This window comes from Chrysemys picta, chromosome 1, assembly GCF_011386835.1.
Source record: "Chrysemys picta bellii isolate R12L10 chromosome 1, ASM1138683v2, whole genome shotgun sequence".
Taxonomy (NCBI): Eukaryota; Metazoa; Chordata; order Testudines; family Emydidae; genus Chrysemys; species Chrysemys picta.
In genome coordinates, this window is record NC_088791.1 from 83,340,516 (window position 1) to 83,358,542 (window position 18,027).

The window sequence follows — 18,027 nt, forward strand, 5'->3', positions numbered from 1 at the left end:
AAAGGTGCTATCACTGTAATTCTACTGATCACCTGAAGAATAAATCCCCTGTGCTGAGAGGAAGCAGGCAACCAATAGCCCATGTTACTTCTGCTGTCCTCAACACAGAAATCTAACAGGTGCCTGGCACTTATAGTGGTTTTGTGGGATTAGCCTCTGCAGAACGAGACATGGAGCACATTAAGATTGTCAAGATTAATGGCAAGTCACAGATGCAGAAATTTCTGTGGTTAAGCAGAGCGTAATTCAAGAAGGTGACATGTTGCCAGGACAAAGGGCAGAGCTTTTGTTAGTATGAGGTGTCAGGATTCTTGTGCTTTTGGCCAAAATGCACATAATATACTTTCTAAACCATCAGTTTCTAACAGTGGGAGTAGTGAACCATATTCCTGTTGACATGCTTCTTGGAAATTATTTTTTCTGTGTGGCTCAGGCTTTTAAGGTGTTTGCCCACAGCAAGAAGGAATATTATGCTGGGACCCCTGAGGAAAAGGGTAGTCCCAGGAACCGCTGAAGAAAAGGGAGAAAGACTCTTTGATTCCTCTGCAGCAGGGTGAAACAGCATGCTTCCAGGTGTGGAGGAGATTGAGACCAGCAACTGCAGAGCAGCTGAAGGCAACATCTCCTCAGGAAGGGAAGGTGGTTGAGTGCCTATCACTGAGAGAACTGTCCAGGTTGTTAGCTGCCACCATGTTGCAGCTGAACAAGGCATTGATCCCACTCTAGAGAGCATAGAGAGATGTGTCTTAAAGGGGGGGGCCCAGAGAAGGAAACTGGGGAAGGAATAGTGGAGAATATGGATGTCTCCTCACTGGTCACTTGGGAGAGGAAGCCAAGGACAGAGTGGGTGATTCAGTACCTGTGCATCCAGGCATGCAGCCTGGAACACAGGTGCAGAGAGGTAACTGTGTAACTGACCTCCTGCAGGGGATCAGTCATACAGCTGAGTTTTCAGGAATTGAGAACGAAGTGACAGAGGGTACCCCACTCCAGGTCCCAGGTCTCCAGGACACACTGGTCCTGACATGCTTGTGAAAAGTAACTGTGTCTCTTTAAGTCAAGATGCGGCTCCTATGCCTGTGATAGCCAAGGAGTTGGTTGAAGTTTCCAGGTGGTGGTGCTTTGTGAGAATTCAAATGACCCAGCTGGCAGAGGGGAGGGGGTCTTCCCCCTGGCTGGTAAGACACAAAGTAGCTGAGGGAGAGCTGCTGGGAAAAGGTATATCTGATCAAAGAGTAGAAACTCTTAACCCAGAGAGCACAGATCACAACCCTCTAGGAAGGGGATGGGGAAGGTCCCGGTACTGTGAATGGTGACAGGGCCGGCTACAGGGTTTTTGCCGCCCCAAGCAGCCAAAAAAAAAAAAAAAAAAAAAAAGCCAAAATCGCAATCTGCGGCACTTCTGCCGCCGCTTCATTCTTCAGCGGCAACTTGGTGGCAGGTCCTTCCCGCTGAGAGGGACTGAGGGACCCGCGGCCGAAGAGCCGGACGTGACGCCCCCTTCCATGTGCCGCCCCAAGCACCAGCTTGCTACGCTGGTGCCTGGAGCCAGCCCTGAATGGTGATCAAGGGAGAGGATTTTTTTACATGTGCATAGCCCGGGGGATTGGGAGACAGCTCCATAGGGGGCCAGCCCATATGCAGAATCCCCTTACATCCTTACTGCACCAGACCTAGAGTGCCAAAGCCTCAAGGATATGATTGGATTGAGAATACATACTGAAGGGGACACCGAAAGGAAAGAAAAATGAGTAAATGAACACATGCTAATGTCCAGGAAGGAGCTGGAAGACACAATGGGTATTGAACTAACCAGACTGTCTAAACAGAAGGCGTGACACGATAAAAATATGTGGAAACACCTCCCTATGATGGATTTGGTGTTACTGATAAATCTCATGATAAAAAGTTTAATGCTAATGGTAAACTTTACCACAAAGAATTTGGTACTGATGGTAAATCCTATGAAAAGGTCCAACAGACACAATTTTGGGGAAAAGCTTTTGGACATGCTAGGAGTGGTAAATAAGAACACACCCTGTGTTAAGAAGCCTTAAGGTAATGCTGTTTCTCAGCTAACATCTGTAAGCAGGCTTGAAGCTTGGCACAGCAGAGAAACCATAATAAACCTGGTCTGCTAGGAAACTGATGCACACCACCTCGTGGCATTGACGGCTAAATACCAAGATACCTACACTCTAGAAACCACTATCTGCACTGAGTTAACACGAGTTGGAAAAGCAGAAGGGTTAACAATGCTGCACTGATGCGACCCAGAGGAGGTACACTTGCTAACTTTTGAGATCTTCAGACTGATCTACAAAGTGTTAAGAGGTGCACAGAACTTTGCAAGAGTACAGTGGCTAACACTACAATGTTTAGCAACACTTAGGAGTTGTATGGTCAAAACCTAAAGAGGAGCCTGGGCACACTGTCTCCGCATGAACCAGTGACTAACGCTTCAGCAGTAAACTAATGGGGGGGGACACTCTGTATCTCAGAGTTTCACCACTGTCATATAATTGATATGTTTTGTACAAAATGTGCCTTGTGAGGTATCATTTTAAAAGTCTTGATCTGTTGAACATTAATATCCTGTTGGATTGTATGTACTATCGTATGTGAAGTAGTGAAGTATTGCTGTGTGTGTTACTGAAATATGTTGTGAGGTTGGAAATGCCCACAACCAGCCTTTCAGGTACAACAAAGGAGTAGTCATCACTGAGCCAGTAACAACTGTCTGGTCCAGGGCCGGTTCTAACTTTTTTGCTGCCCCAAGCAGCAAAAAAAAGCACTGCCCCGCCATAACACCCCCCCACCGAGTGCCGCGCCGCCGAACCCCCCCTCACCGAGCGCCGTGCTGCTGAACAGCCGCCGCCCCCCACCGCGCTGCCGAACAACCAGCCTTTCAGTTACAACAAAGGAGTAGTCATCACTGAGCCAGTAACAACTGTCTGGTCCAGGGCCGGTTCTAACTTTTTTGCTGCCCCAAGCAGCAAAAAAAAGCGCCGCCCTGCCGTAACACCCCCCCACCGAGTGCCGCGCCGCCGAACCCCCCTCCCCACCAAGCACCACGCTGCTGAACAGCCGCCGCCCCCCGCTGCACTGCTGAACACCCCCCGCCGAGCGCCACGCTGCTCAATCCCCCCCCGCGCGGAGCGCCGCCGAACACCCCCGCCCCCTGCAGAGCACCGCGTTGCTGAACAGCCCCCGCCCCCCCGCCGCACTGCTGAACACCCCCCGCCGAGCGCCGTGCTGCCGAACACCCCCGCCCCCCCGTGGAGCGCCGCGCCGCCGAACCCCCCGCCAAGTGCCGCCGAACACCTCCAGCCCCCGCGGAGCGCCGCACTGCTGAAGCCCGCCCCGTGCAGAGCACCGCCAAACAACCCCGGCCAAGCGCTGCACCGCCGAACACCCCCCGCCCGCTGCGGAGCGCCGTGCCACCAAACACCTCCTGCGGAGCGCCGCGCTACCGAAACCCCCCGCCCCATGGAGCACGGCCAAACACACCCCGCCGAGCGCCGCGCTGCCGAACCCCTCCCCGCGGAGTGCCATGCCGCCGAACACCCTCCGCCGAGCACTGCGCCGCCGGAAACCCCCCCCCGCCGAGCACCGTGCTGCCCCCTGCCACCCCAAGATTGGCCGCCCCTTACCAGGTGCCGCCCCAAGCACATGCTTGGTTGCCTGGTGCCTGGAGCCAGCACTGGTCTGGCCATCAACACACAATCCACTATGCCAGAGGCTTCTTGGAGAAGGCACGACCGCACATCATGGGAGTGGACTAAGCCACATCACAGCAAGGATCTTTCTAGCAGCGGGAAGAAAGTATAAGAGAGAGACTGTGACAATCACTTGGCCTCACACACACACACACACACACACACACACACACACACACACACACACGCCCCATCTCAACACCTGGAAAAACATGTGCAAGAAAAAGACTTTGAACTCGGGGAAGTTTGGTCTGAGGCTGGAAAGTGGTCAAGTCTGTGTATTGAGGAACTGTAACCTGTTTGTACCATCTATTAGGGTGAGACACCGCTTGATTCAAATCTTGCTAAATTAGAATTTAGGCTGCATTTCTGTATTTGTTTCTTAGGTAACCAACTCTGATCTATATGCCTGCTACTTATAATCACTTAGAATCTATCTTTCTGTAGTTAATAAATCTGTTTTATATTTTATTAAACCAGTGTGTTTTGGTTGAAGTGCTTGGGGGAATCTCAGCTCAGGTTACAAAGGCTCGTGCATATCCACTTTCCTATGAAGAAGTGGCAAACAGTAACAAGCTTACACTGGCCAGGCTTCTGACCAGGGCAAGATGGTACAGTTCTGCGTTGTAAGACTGAGGAGCTGGGAGAATTGGCTGAAGCCTCCCTATTGATGGTTCATGAGTGGCTGGGAGATTAATTCAGTTGGGTGTGTCCCTGCCTGTGGATGGCTGTGTAAACGGAGTGCCCATCAGAGGCTTGTAGCTTGACACCAGCATCACAATGTGAGAAGCTTCCCAGGTTGGTGGGCTTGGAGGGCTCAGGTTGCACCTTGGGAACCCCATCACATTATCAAACACTGTTGTCTTTCCAGTCTCTCTCGGCGATATTGTTCTATAGCTCTCCATCAGCATCATTTACTTCCCAGCCATTCTCCATTCTGTCATTCCCTCCTTTCCCAATCTTCGGCCAGCCAACCATTCTGACTTTGGTGTGGAGTTTGGCTATCTCCTTTCCTCCCTCCTGGGGGGAGGGATAGCTCAGTGGTTTGAGCACTGGCCTGCTAAACCCAGGGTTGTGAGTTCAATCCTTGAGGGGGCCACTTAGGGATCTGGGGCAAAATCAGTACTTGGTCCTGCTAGTGAAGGCAGGGGGCTGGACTCAATGACCTTTCAGGGTCCCTTCCAGTTCTAGGAGATATCTTATCTCCTCTTGCTACCATATGTCAGTGCTATGCTTTCTATCCTTTCCTCTGCTGTCATGCTATGCTATCTGCCAGCTTTACCTTTGCCATTACACCAGTTGTCTCCCCCGAAAGAGATTTCTCTCTCTGGCGTGAGTGACTTTTCTTTACCTTAGACTCCCTCCAAAATCTGCTGTTTCCTCTTCTCCTCAGGATCTTACAAACTTTAAAAAAAGAGAACTTTCTTCCCCTCCATCTCCCTCATGCCACTTTACACCCCTCCATTTTCCTTGCCTTTAATACATAATATTACTTTGCCTTTATGCAGAGACAGTGGCAGAGCCACAAATGGAACCCAAGTCTCTCAGCTCCCTTACAGAGTGGGCCATGATGCTTCCTTTTGCCTTGGTCTCTCCTGTGGTTCCTTTTCTCTCTGGCTTCAAGCACTCTCTTGTATTGAAAAAGGTTTCTCCTGATCCCACCAGCCTCTGGAACTATCCTATGACTGTCGTAGTCCTCCTCCTCCTCCCCTTTACCTCCAAGGCCCTAGACCATGCTGTCTATTCAGGTAGATTTCCTCTCCCTGCCAACTGTCTTCTCAATCCCTTCTGAACTGGTTTCCACACCCCTCCACTCCATTTAAGCTACCCTGAAAAGCTCACTACTTTTTCTAGCTAACCGTAAAGGGTGAACTCACATTAAAGTGACATTAAAATATCAGTCATTTCTAAATTAAAATTTTTGCATCTGATCAAACAAGTAACAGGTAGTCCACCAGGCTGTTTCCTCATATCCATTATACAGAGAGTACTCAAGCGAAACTATATAATTTGCATGGTATTAACAGGTTCAGGTTTCAGCATATACAGTAAAAGACTTTTTTAATTGTATCCCTTTCATGCAAAGTGCTACAAGGAAGACATACATTCATAAAAGGACCCAGCTCCACAATCCTTTCAAGTACAACATTATAAGCCACAATCAAAACACTTGAAACCAGTCTTCTTCCTGCAAGTCTCAATACAAAAATGTTGCTATGGGAACAAAGACCTCTGTCCACCCAATCAAATCAACCCAGAATTAAACAAAGATGACAATATCACTAATATCTACACTGCATTGATACCAAAGAGAAAACAACCAGATTCACAACAGAATTGTGGAAAACACAAATACCCTCTCACCGGAAAAATAAAAGGCCTTTGTCAGATCATCGTTGTTTCTATAGCACTGTAAATTTACACAGTGTTTTAGAAAACAATTAAGGTGACATGTTCCTTTCCTTGAAGAGTTTACAATCTAGCAGGCAAAAATCAAAGCAGGGCAGCAGATTCCAGAGAACTGGGGAAGAAATCCAAGCAGGAAAGGGATGTGATGGTGCAGAGAGGATGAACCCTACCGGTGGCAGGTGAACCATAACTATCACCTTCTTTGAGAGTGTTACATTTTTAAAGTCTTTACTAAAACTTGGGGGGAGGGAGGTCATCAAGCATTTGTTAAAGAGTGGTTAAGTGAAGAACAATGTAAACAAGCACACTCCCTGCTTGTTTACTGAGAGAGAGACTCAGTCTGACTTATTTTTCACATATGTTTTTAAAATGCCCGTTTAAGAGTTTATATATAAAAAAACCCAACACTCTGCAAATTCCATTTAAGCTTCTGGTTGGGGCTTCCCTGTGCCTCCTTCTCATCTCAGGCAACACTAGAAAGTTTTGCCAGTTTAACTATACCACTACCAGTATAGTTAGACCAGCAAAACCCTCCTAGTGTAGACATAGTTATAAAAAAAGTGCTGATACCAGAATAGCTTATGCTGGAATCCATAATCAGTTTTATACTGATATAACTGTGTCTGCACTAGGGCTTTTACCAGCCTAGCTATACTGGCAAATAATCATATCCCTAACTAACATAGCTATGCCAGTAAAACTTTAAAATGTAGACCAAGCCTCAGTGCCTTCTTTCATGCTACCCACACAATGTACGGAATTTCTTCCTTCTTGTTCACCAGTGGTGATTCATCCCCCTGCAGTGGGTCAGCACAAGGCCTAAGGGCCCCTTCAAACCCTCCTCAGCTCAAGTAAATGGGGTAGGAACCTTGTTCTGGCTCTCGGCACTAGGTGAATTTCAGCTTCTGTGGGAGGCCTTTCAAACATTCACCTGTCCAGTCTAGGTGACATATTTAAACATAACATTATACTAAATGAAATACAAAGTCCCACTTTCCACCTATTTGCCATGTGTGCTGTACGTTGCATGGATGACGAAGTTATCTATAACATCTTACCTGGACTTTGGTATGCATAAAAGGACTTAGGTGCCCAACTACCATGTTTTAGCCTGGCAACGCAAGCCCAAGTCACTTGCCCCGGGGCTCTACCATGTGGGTTTCTTTGCAAAGTAAATGTACCCTAAGTTTCTGCCAAGCGAGCATGCACCCAGCTGCCTCAGTCAAGTGCCTGGGGGCTTAATCTCATGCCTGTGCCCCAGAGCGATCCTCAAGGCAGGCATTCTCCTGACTACGTAGTAGGCATGCTCACACCCACAGCACACTTAAACCCACATGAAACCAGCTGGAGCCAGAGGAGGAGGTGCCACCCACACTGCTGTTATAACTTTTCACCCAGTAGCTAGGGCACTCACCCAGAATTTGGGGGACTCAGGTTTAATTCCGCCTCTGCCTGATGTGAAGAAGGCCATTGAACTTGGGTCTCACACATCCCAGGACCATCTCTCAGTTAGACTGTAAACTCTTAACAAGTAGTCTTCCTTGTTTTGTAAAACACTGTGTAAATTTACAGCACTACAGAAACAAGTGATCTTGACAATGAGTAAGACGGTTATTTGTGTTTTCCAATATTCTGATACAAATCTTGTTGTTTTCTCTTTTGTATTGACTGCTTGTGTGAAGTGCAGCTATTGTCATCTTTTTAAAAATTCTGGGCTCTCTCTCCCCCTCCTGCTGAAGCTGTTCCACTGTGTATAAATAACTGCTCATTGGAACAGGGGGACAGGAACTTAAATATCCTAACCACTGAGCTATACAGTCATTCTCACTCTCTCTGGCCCAATGACTATTTAAGACCCTAGGCACTCACTCTCTGTACAAGATGGGCTGAGAGCAAAAGCAGCACTCGCTCTAGATCTTAGAACCACAGCCTGCAACACTCTTAGGACTTGTCTACACATGGAGTAATTCAGGAACAGCTATTACTGAGTAACTCCATGTGTGGCCACTCTTCTTAAGGCATAACAGTTCCTGATTCCTGTTTAAATCGATTTAATTGCAGCAGTGCAACTTTTCTAATACAGACACGTGCTTAGCTGGTTAGATTCTCAAGGCAGTGACCCCTATCTTGTTCTATGTTCTGTACACAGAAAGAGAACACTGATGATGCTCAAATTATATTGCATGCACAAGCACGCGCACACACTTAGTTTGTTTTTAAATAAGCAAAGAGATGGGATTAGGCATGTGTCTATAAACTAGGATTGAAAAGCCCACAATTTCATTTATTAGAATGACTAAACAGCAATGAAGATTGACAATTCAATCACTTATTAATAGTGAATGATTGTATTTCCATTCATGTGTAGGTGAGTCAAACGCTAAAAACATTTAAAAGAGGATATTATTATTAAACGGATTTAATTCTTTCCCCCTATTTCACACTACATATTATCTGTATCAACAAACTGTATTTTAATTAGCTTGTGAGCTACTGACTGATTGAACAAATGAAAACAAAATCAATGGTAGTTTGGGAAATTAGGTCCTTTTTCTCCTGGGCTGAAGATCCATGAGCATCTGGGTCCGAGTCCCAGTTCTGCTACTGTCTTGCTGTGCGAATTTGGACAAGTCACTGAATCTCTCCCAATCCCATTCTCCACCTTTAAGATGTGGACAGTAATAACTACCTGTCTCACAATAGTGAAGTGAAGATTAGTTAGTAAATGGCATCATGGTGCTTTGAACAGTTATTTTTTAACATTTGTAGTATTTCAACGTAGAGTACTAGTCTCAGTTGTTTTGCTATGCTTACTCGTAGCTTCAGTTAGAACCGAGCAACTTTATAATGAATTATCTATTCTAATTTAGCTATTTGGGATTTATTATTTTCTATAAACATTGACAATTGTGACAATATTTTTCATGAATTTATTTCACGCTGTCATGTTACTGGAAATCTGGAATACAAGCTATGCTGACTAGTAGTGATTGGTCACAAGTCACATGATATTGTTTCTCTTCCTGAATGGATGAGCATAACTCTTACAATCAAGTTTCTGGTGTAAATGCTTGTTGAAAGCAAACAAGTGTTTGTTCTTGGCCATACTATTGCAATCTTCATGATGTAGGTCTAGAAAAAAAAGGGGTTGATCCTTTTATTCACCCATGAATGTCCAGGACCATAATAAGTCTGCTTTCTCTCACCCTTCTGCTAATTGTTGACTTGGCTTTATTGCTGCTGCTGCCACTTTGTCTGAGCATTTTAGAGCCAAAGAACCAAATTCTGCTATCAGTTACTGATACAGTTTCCCACTGCAGCCAATCCAAAGCTTCATGCATGAAGACTAAAACTAGAGCCTTATTTTGAGAAGATGCGTTGTTACGAACACATCTAAATACCAGACTGAGTGCCCATATTTTAAATGGAGATTTTTAAATCTACCTACCCACAGAAAAGATGCTACAATTCATTCCTCCTGACTTTTGTAGCACAAGATTCTGTGATCTTTAACTGCTCCAGAAGAGATGCCTCCTGCAGTCCTTAGTCATCATAAATAAAACAAACCATCCATTCAGAAACACGATTGTGTTCATTCACCTACAAACCCCAGATCGACTAGCCCTCAAAATACAGTAGGGAAAGCAGAGCAATCGCATGAGTGTAAAGGGAAAAAGAATGTCTGCTCACATAGAAATAGCATATAGTGTTGGCATGACTAGCAGATAACCCATCATAATAAATGTTATGCTCATACAAAGCACACGGGATCTTTATAGTCCAGAGTCTGGATCAATCTAGTGGCCAGCCAGACTGGTCGCAGAGGGGAGCGGGGTTCTATCGGATCGATCCAATAGAACCCCGCTCCCCTCTGCGACCAATCTGGCTGGCCACTAGATTGATCCAGTCTCTGGACTGGTAACTATAAACATCACTGCAGCACTGTGTGTGTGTGTGTGTGTGTGTGTGTGTGTGTGTGTGTGTGTGTGTGTGTGTGTGTGTGTGTGTGTGTGTGTAAAAAAAGCATATGCTAACTGTGGTATTCTCAATAAACACTGTGTGTATTTACCATCATAATAAGTTATCCTCAAATACTAATTTCACTAAGACCCTTTGCATTAAAACCTCTCTGTTGCATTGAATGCTTTTCAGACATCCAGTTACATTTGTGTCCTGGATCCAGGAGATAAAGCAATGGTACTTGCCACTCCATACACATGCTAATTGTTACAGTTACTTCACTCATGGATAGGGTTACCATACGTCCTCTTTTTCCCGGACATGTCCGGCTTTTCGGCAGTCAAACCCCCGTCCGGGGGGAATTGCCAAAAAGCCGAACATGTCCGGGAAAATGGAGGCTCTGCTCCTCCCCTGACTCTTCGGCTCTGTTTAAGAGCCGAGCTGCCTGAGCGCTACCGGCTTCGGGCAGCCCCCGTGTCTCCAGACCCTGCGCCCCCAGCCGGGCACTTCCCCTCCCACGCAGGGTCCGGAGGCACGGGGGCTGCCCGAAGCCGGTAGCGCTCAGGCAGCTCGGCTCTTAAACAGAGCCGAAGAGTCAGGGGAGGAGCAGAGCCTCCATTTTCCCGGACATGTTCGGCTTTTTGGCAATTCCCCCCGGACGGGGGTTTGACTGCCGAAAAGCTGGACATGTCCGGGAAAAAGAGGACGTATGGTAACCCTATCCATGAGTGAAGTAACTTAAACAGAGCCGAAGAGTCGGGGAGGAGCAGAGCCGCCGCGGCTGGAGGCTCTGCTCCTCTTCGGCTCTGTTTAAGAGCCGGGCTGCCTGAGCGCTACCGGCTTCGGGCAGCCCCCCGTGCCTCCGGACCCTGCGCCGCCAGAGCCCGGGAGGGGAAGTGTCCGGCTGGGGGCGCAGAGTCCGGAGGCATAGGGGCTGCCCAAAGCCCAAGCGCTACCGGCTTCATGGTTTGCCGGGCAGCCTCCAGACCCTGCGCCCCCGGCTGGGCGCTTCCCCTCCCGGGCTCCAGCTGCGCTGGGGAAGCGCCGGCCGGGGGCGCAGGGTCTGGGGGCTGCCCGGCAAACCGTGAAGCCGGTAGCGCTGGGGCAGCCCTTTCTGCGTGGCTGGGAGTGGGAGGGAGGAGGAGGCGGAGTTAGGGCGGGGAAGGGGCGGAGTTGGGGTGGGGCTAGCGGTGGGAAAATGGACGGGGCCAGGACCCGTGGAGGGTCCTCTTTTTTTATTTATTAGATATGGTAACCCTACTCATGGACAGCTAGATTGGCTTAAAGCAGTGGTTCCCAAACTGGGGTTCGTGAACCCCTGGGGGTTCGCAAAATGTTACAGGGAGTTCTCAGGAAAAAAATCCCTAATGGCAGACAGAACTGTCGCTAGGGACCCTGGGCAGCACGGGGCCAGCAGCCTGGAGCCCCTGGACTTCCAAGAGCTAAGCAGATCAAAGCAAGCCTATCTATCACACTGAGGAGATTTAAACTTCAAGACTCTGTATAAGAAATGGAAAGGGAGGTGGATATTTTTTGCTGTTTTTAAAATTAAATAGGCAGCTAGTATTGTTTTAAAAATTATTATGAAGAACAAGTTTAAGCTTTGTTGTAACGTGCGTTGTTTGCCTGGACTGCTCAAGACCTGAATGCTTGTGTAGGAGGAACTCTTTGAGTTGGCTTCTTAAATATCTTCATGCTGTTTCACATCTGATACTTCTTGATGAAACACAGGAGCCTTGTCTTATAACAGGCTTATTCAAAGTGATACAAGCTACGAAAGTGAGATCTTGGAAGAGTTGTTGCCATTTTCATAATGTAATAAAAATACTGTAATGATAAATAATAATTAATAAATAGTGTTTAATAAGCATGTCATAAAAACAAATTTTATATTTCCAAGATCACTCATTTTATAATTTATAGTCAGGTAAAGGAGAAAATCCCTGGAAATACTCATTTTTAGGAAGAGGTGTATGAGACTTGACATTTTAGTGAAAAGGGTTCACACGTTGTTAAAGTTTGGGAACCACTGGCTTAAAATGATCTGTTTGCTTATCTATTTTGCATGGAATTTAGAGGAGTTAGCAAACATGTTAATAATCCAGAATAAAGGGCAGCAGTCTAACAGTGATTATGTAATTGACTTTTCATTCCTTGGATCTGCCTGTTGTCGAGAAAAAGAAAATGTCACATTTAAGTAAATATTTTTGTTGAAGCTAATTTAAGCAGAAAAAACAGTGATCAGCTCTGTGAAATAAACATTACATTAAAATAGAAATATTTATTTAAGTCCATTTGTAGGACAAATAAATGCAAAAATGTACTGTCTCACTAACGCATTTCGTTGTAATTTTGTTATACACCACAATCTTCAGGGCTATAAGAACCTAACCAGAATAGAACAGAAGCTGCTGTAATCAGTAAAATGCAAGAGAAATTGATGAAAGAGATGGGAATGATAATAAATGATAACTGTATTGATTCATTCACTGTAACCATCTGAAAATGAGCAGCAAGTCATGATGAGATCTAAATTATTATAACACAGCAACTGTGATGTTAGTAACAGCATTTAGAATCAGCATCTAGCAGTTATTAGGAAATAGCTACCAATCAAGCAAACCACTTAAGCATGTGCATAACTTTAATCACATGAGCAATCCTAATGTCTTGTTTTTAGTGATTTGTTGAATGATTTTACATGGTTTCTCTCTCATTAGGCAGTAGAGACCAGACACTTCAATTTCCTCTGCTTTCCTCAACAACACAAAAGACAAAAACATTTCAAACAATAGGAAAAGGCAATTGTAAAAATCAAAGTTGGCCAGGGCACTCAGCAGCAGGTATAATATCCAAAAACCATTTGTACCTCTAGTTCCATTTCTGAAATCATTTCAGTTTCCAGATGACAATGTCTCGTTAAAGTTCAAGAACAAAAAACCCCCCAAAAATGTCAACTAACAATTTTTACAAATGACATACCACACAGCACAGGAGAAAATACAAATACACAGTACGAGAACAAACAGACCTGTCACATTGCAGATTCCAGTGAAATAAAAAAGCTTCAGTGTAGTGAGAAAGGAATACACAAAATCTCAGGACAACACTGCTGTAGGGCATGCCTGCCCTGTAGCATTCCCTGCTGAGTTAGTGTCGCACAGCACATACTCCCTGCCTCAGTCTCCCAGCTAAGGAAGCCAATAACTTCTCTTCAGGCACTTGTGATGCTTAACTCAAAAATACCCTCCTTAGGGCTTGTCTAGTCCCTGCTAACTCAAGGTCCTGCAGAAACCTTTGGACTCCTTTCATTGGCTGCAGTTATCCACCATGCTATGAGGAAGCAGCAACTATATTGGCCCCTTCTCCCAGCTCATTCCTTATTGGCTGAGTGAGAGGGTCAACCTGCCCCATTCCAGGTCCAAGTAACAGGATTCTTTCTAAATGCTTCCTTTTCTTGGGACCCAGTCTCTCTCCCCCCCATCTCCTCAGGCTTTTTGTATCCCAAACTCTTAAAGGGTCATGTCATGCAACAAAGAGGACTGACCAGTAGGCATTTCTGCCCTTAAAGGGCAGACTACCCATCACAAACACAGTCACCCACTGCAAAGCTAAGAGTCTTAAAGATTCTAAAAGGTCTTTCAGCAGCATAATTTGTTTCCATTTAAAGTTGAGCAACATGAATTGCAACCAGCTAGAAACATTAAAAATATCAATGTCTTAAAAGTGAGAGCCTGGACAAGAGCTACTTATTAGCTGCCATCATTATATCCTTTAACTCAGCCCAGTATGCTACCAGTGGTATTTAGGCTGTGTAGAGGCAACGTGCAGTACAATGGAACGCCATGGATGGCTGTATCAAATGAGTTTGACGCCCCTGGCTCTATTACATTTACTATCTGGAAAGCAAAACTGCTGTCCATCGCACAGGATGGGCACAAAGTTAATTTTTATGTATGTAAGCTGGTAACATACACAGTATAAGTCAAATATTAGAACAGTAAGTTAAACATCATGGGTCCTGCCCTGTGCTTTTTTATCTTATTTTTCACAATTGCTCTACACACTTTATTTTCCGGGCCTGAACAAATTCCGATAAATCTCTTGTAGCATCCTGTGTTATGATGATTTGGCTTTTGTGGTTTTATGGCCAGTAAGGGAAAAGAAGCAAAAGGCACATCCTGAGATAGGATGTCAATCCAGGAACAGATGACCATTACTACATATAATTAGACAAAAATAACAGTCTGAGGTTCTGATTGGCTTGGTGGATTGGTAATGTGAGAAAGACTTTCACCCTACTGATTCAGTTGTGGAGCAGATCAGCACTGATGGACAGTTGTTACCATCAGATAGCTGCTCAGTGGCTTTAGTGCAATGAGTTGGTGGTCTCAGCGCAGTTCCTAGTGAGGAGGTGTCTACCTCAAAAAAGATCATGCTAATTGGCCCCTTACTGTCAGTCTTGAATGAAAACCTAAGGAGTAAAAACCGTGGAGGAGACTGGGACTAGAAGTGAGTCTCCCATGTTTGAGTTGGGGCACACTTGTAGGTCAGCAACCTGTAGTACTGCTACCTATTGGGCACATATTGTTCTGATAAACAGAGGAGAGTGCTAGCTACAGAGCTATCAATAAGACACTTTTTGTAAGCACCAAACATACTAAAAAATAAAAGCGGTGAGTGGCGAGGGAACAGTCACGTCGGCTGCACCATACTTTCTAAATGAAAAATACTGAATTACAGTGCTATTGGGCTCTCTGTTAAACTCATAATTTGGAACATCAGTAATGCATGAAACAGAGTTGGTGATAATAAATATTAATATTTATCATGGTCAAAGATAGGTGAAATGTATTATTTGGTTGGTTTGGAAGTGTCGGCAAGACAGTACAGGCCTGATTTCTGCTCTTGCCTCATTCACACATTAAATACAGAATAATTCCATCAAAAGCAGTGGAGTTGCACCAGTATAACGCGTGTGTGTCTGAAAAATCAGGTCCTAAAGCTTCATGAAAAGTACAAAACATTGTATTTTAAATGTACAGTTAGCAGGAATTTTGACAGTCAACTAGGAAGTATTATGTTTGTGAAACTACCAATAACTGAATTAGGATTACGGTTATAACAGGTGAAAAATCACCATGCCATTTAAAAAAAATATAGTCATCGTTCATTTCCCCTTAGGGCTTCCTAGAGCATGACTCCTAGGGTTTCTGGTTCATAGTCTTATTTGTGGAGTTACTACACACACATCTCAAAAGGGTAATAAAATGTGACTGTCTTTCTTTGGACGCGGCATGGTGATTTCTCATATAATGTATGAATGAGATCTAATTTTAGCTATGAAGCCACACAAAAACGATGTCCTTTGCTGCATCTTTGGAACATTAAAGCAGAAAATTAGGGCTTGAATCTCCTGCAATTTATTCTGGTGTAAATCAGGAGTCACTCCATTGAAATAAAGGAAATACAAAACCATGTAAGAAGAGAATTAGGCTCTTAGATTTTTCTCTCTTAACTGAAAGCTTAAAATCTGAAGACTACCATAGAATGAAGAAAAGTTGCAACCAGACCCTAAAATTGTGGACTCTGATTTTATTTTTGTTTAAAAGTGGTGCTTTCCCCCCTCCTTGATGTTCTCCTATCCCTGATAAAGCATGAATGGGGGAGGGGGCTGAATGAAAGTGCAGAGGGTGGATTTTGTGTGTGTGTTTAATGACATATTTTATACTTGCCTCATGCAAATAGTCATAGCAGCACTATGTGATGAGTCTGTCAGGGTGGGCAGAAAAAAGCAGATGTGGTGATTGCAAAGCAGGTACAGGCTTTATTAAAGGGACACTGCCAAGCTGACGTTGTGAAAGGGACACATTTTTTTAAAAAGCACGTTTCAGATACAGCATCCGTCAAACAATATGTCCTGGCATTTTTTAGAAAAATCCCTTTAAAAAAATATAAGGGTATCTTTTCATCTCTGCTTATTTTAAAAGTCTTTTGAGTGGGCCTGAAAGCGGCAACATCAAATATGCTCAGGCCCATTTCCTGCCTCTTTGTGCACATGCTTGTTTGCAGGTACTGTCTGATGGCACTGGTGAACACCCTCTTGCATGCACTGGGGATAAGTGTGCGTGTAAGGTTCCACCTCCCCTCCCCTTTTCTCCCCCCCCTCGAGCTGTGCACAAGAATGATGTCATCAGGCTAGAATATGAGACCAGAAGTGCAACTGGCCCTCAGCAAAACAGTGAAACTGACTACACACAAAGTGCTGTCAAATACACAAACAGCAGCCTGTGGGGGGGAGGGGTGAAGAGAAAAATAACATTTTCCCCTCTAATCTCTTTTAATTTTAATAATCTTTGGGGTAGTAAAGCAACAGTAGGAAAAAGACTTTAGATGAAAATGTGGTTGTTAGCTTGACTGTGTCCCTTTAAGTTCTGTTATAATCTTACGCAGACAGCCAGAGACCACGAAGTGAAGTTTCCATTTGCTTATAACTTTTTTCATGTTTCCTCTAAAACAGTCCAATGGCATCAGTCCTTATCGATGGCTATGAGCACCACAAGGTTCAAATATCAGTTCTTTTTTGTGTTAACTGCATTGGTATTTAAGAGTTGGCTGTGTCAGCTTGTAAAGATATTGTTCTGGTCTCCTTTTAGAATTAATGGTGAAATAAATTATTCTAGAAGTCATTCATATCCAGAGTACGTGATCCTGCTGAAGCTGACTGTCAGGAGCTGCTGGAAAGCACTGAAAAGACTGAAAGGCCAAAAGTGGGGGACTGTTTTTGTCATTCCTAAACAAATTCCTGCAGAGGGGACACACTTAATATCATGGTTAGATTATAGGCACAGGTGGCCTGAGTCAAATAAATTCATGTCCTGTCTTGTCTTTAGTAGGGAAGTGTGGTTGATAGAGACTGCAAGTCCCAGAATGCAGTGTTCCATTTTGATCTGAGATGACTTTGCCACAGGCAGTCCTAAGAATGCATTGCAGAACTCCGTTGGTCATGCATTTGCCTCATGGATTCTGCTTGGGTCAAGATGGAACATCACATGCTAGGAACATCAGTCTTTGTGCATCATGCCTCCCTATCGAAAGGTGAGAGCAGCCACAGTGGTCCCCACAATGTGCTAATTAGGTGTAGCTCCCCAACAATACCACCCTGGGAGCTGCTAAGTTTGGATGCTCTTGGTCTAAGTAATTTTTCGTTTTAGCTACTTTGTGCATTACATAATGCTTTGAGATAGTCATATAAGTGCCAATCAAATGAGCTGCACTAATAAACATTAAACTACAGGTAGCTTGATTGTACTAAGGTAATTAAAAAGTTTCCCATGAACCAAAAGTCTTCCTAGTAATCCTAGTGGAGAATAGCCTGAATTTCTGTATACTATTCCCAGTCAACTGAGAATCAAAACATTTAAATAAAGTTAAAATTTAAGGAATGTGGGTTTTGGCCCATTTAAATTTTTTCCCATATCACATTAAATTATTCTGGACTCACATTTGTACCAGTCTCCATATGCTTTTATGTAGTGTCACAAGGTGGACGTGGCGTTTTAAGAAGGAACTGGTCCAGCCCACCTTTGCCTCGTTAACAGCCTATTGATGGGCTTGATAGAGAGCATCTGGTCTCTATAAAGAGTCAAATGGGAACAGGAAGACTACAGTGAAAAATTACAAATTCTTAGATGTGATATTTGATGACATGCTCACTTGGTGGGACCATACTGAAAATAAAGATAAAGTGCAAAGGTAGAATTAATTTACTTGAAAGTGTCTCTGAAACATCCTGCGGAGCAGATATGAAAATGATGTAATGCTATCCAAAGTGCTAATTAGACCAATTAGACCATTAGGTCAGCAGCAAACACAAATCTAAGAAAACTAGACTATATCTAAGCACAGGCATTGCGTATTGCAGGTGGTGTCTTCATTA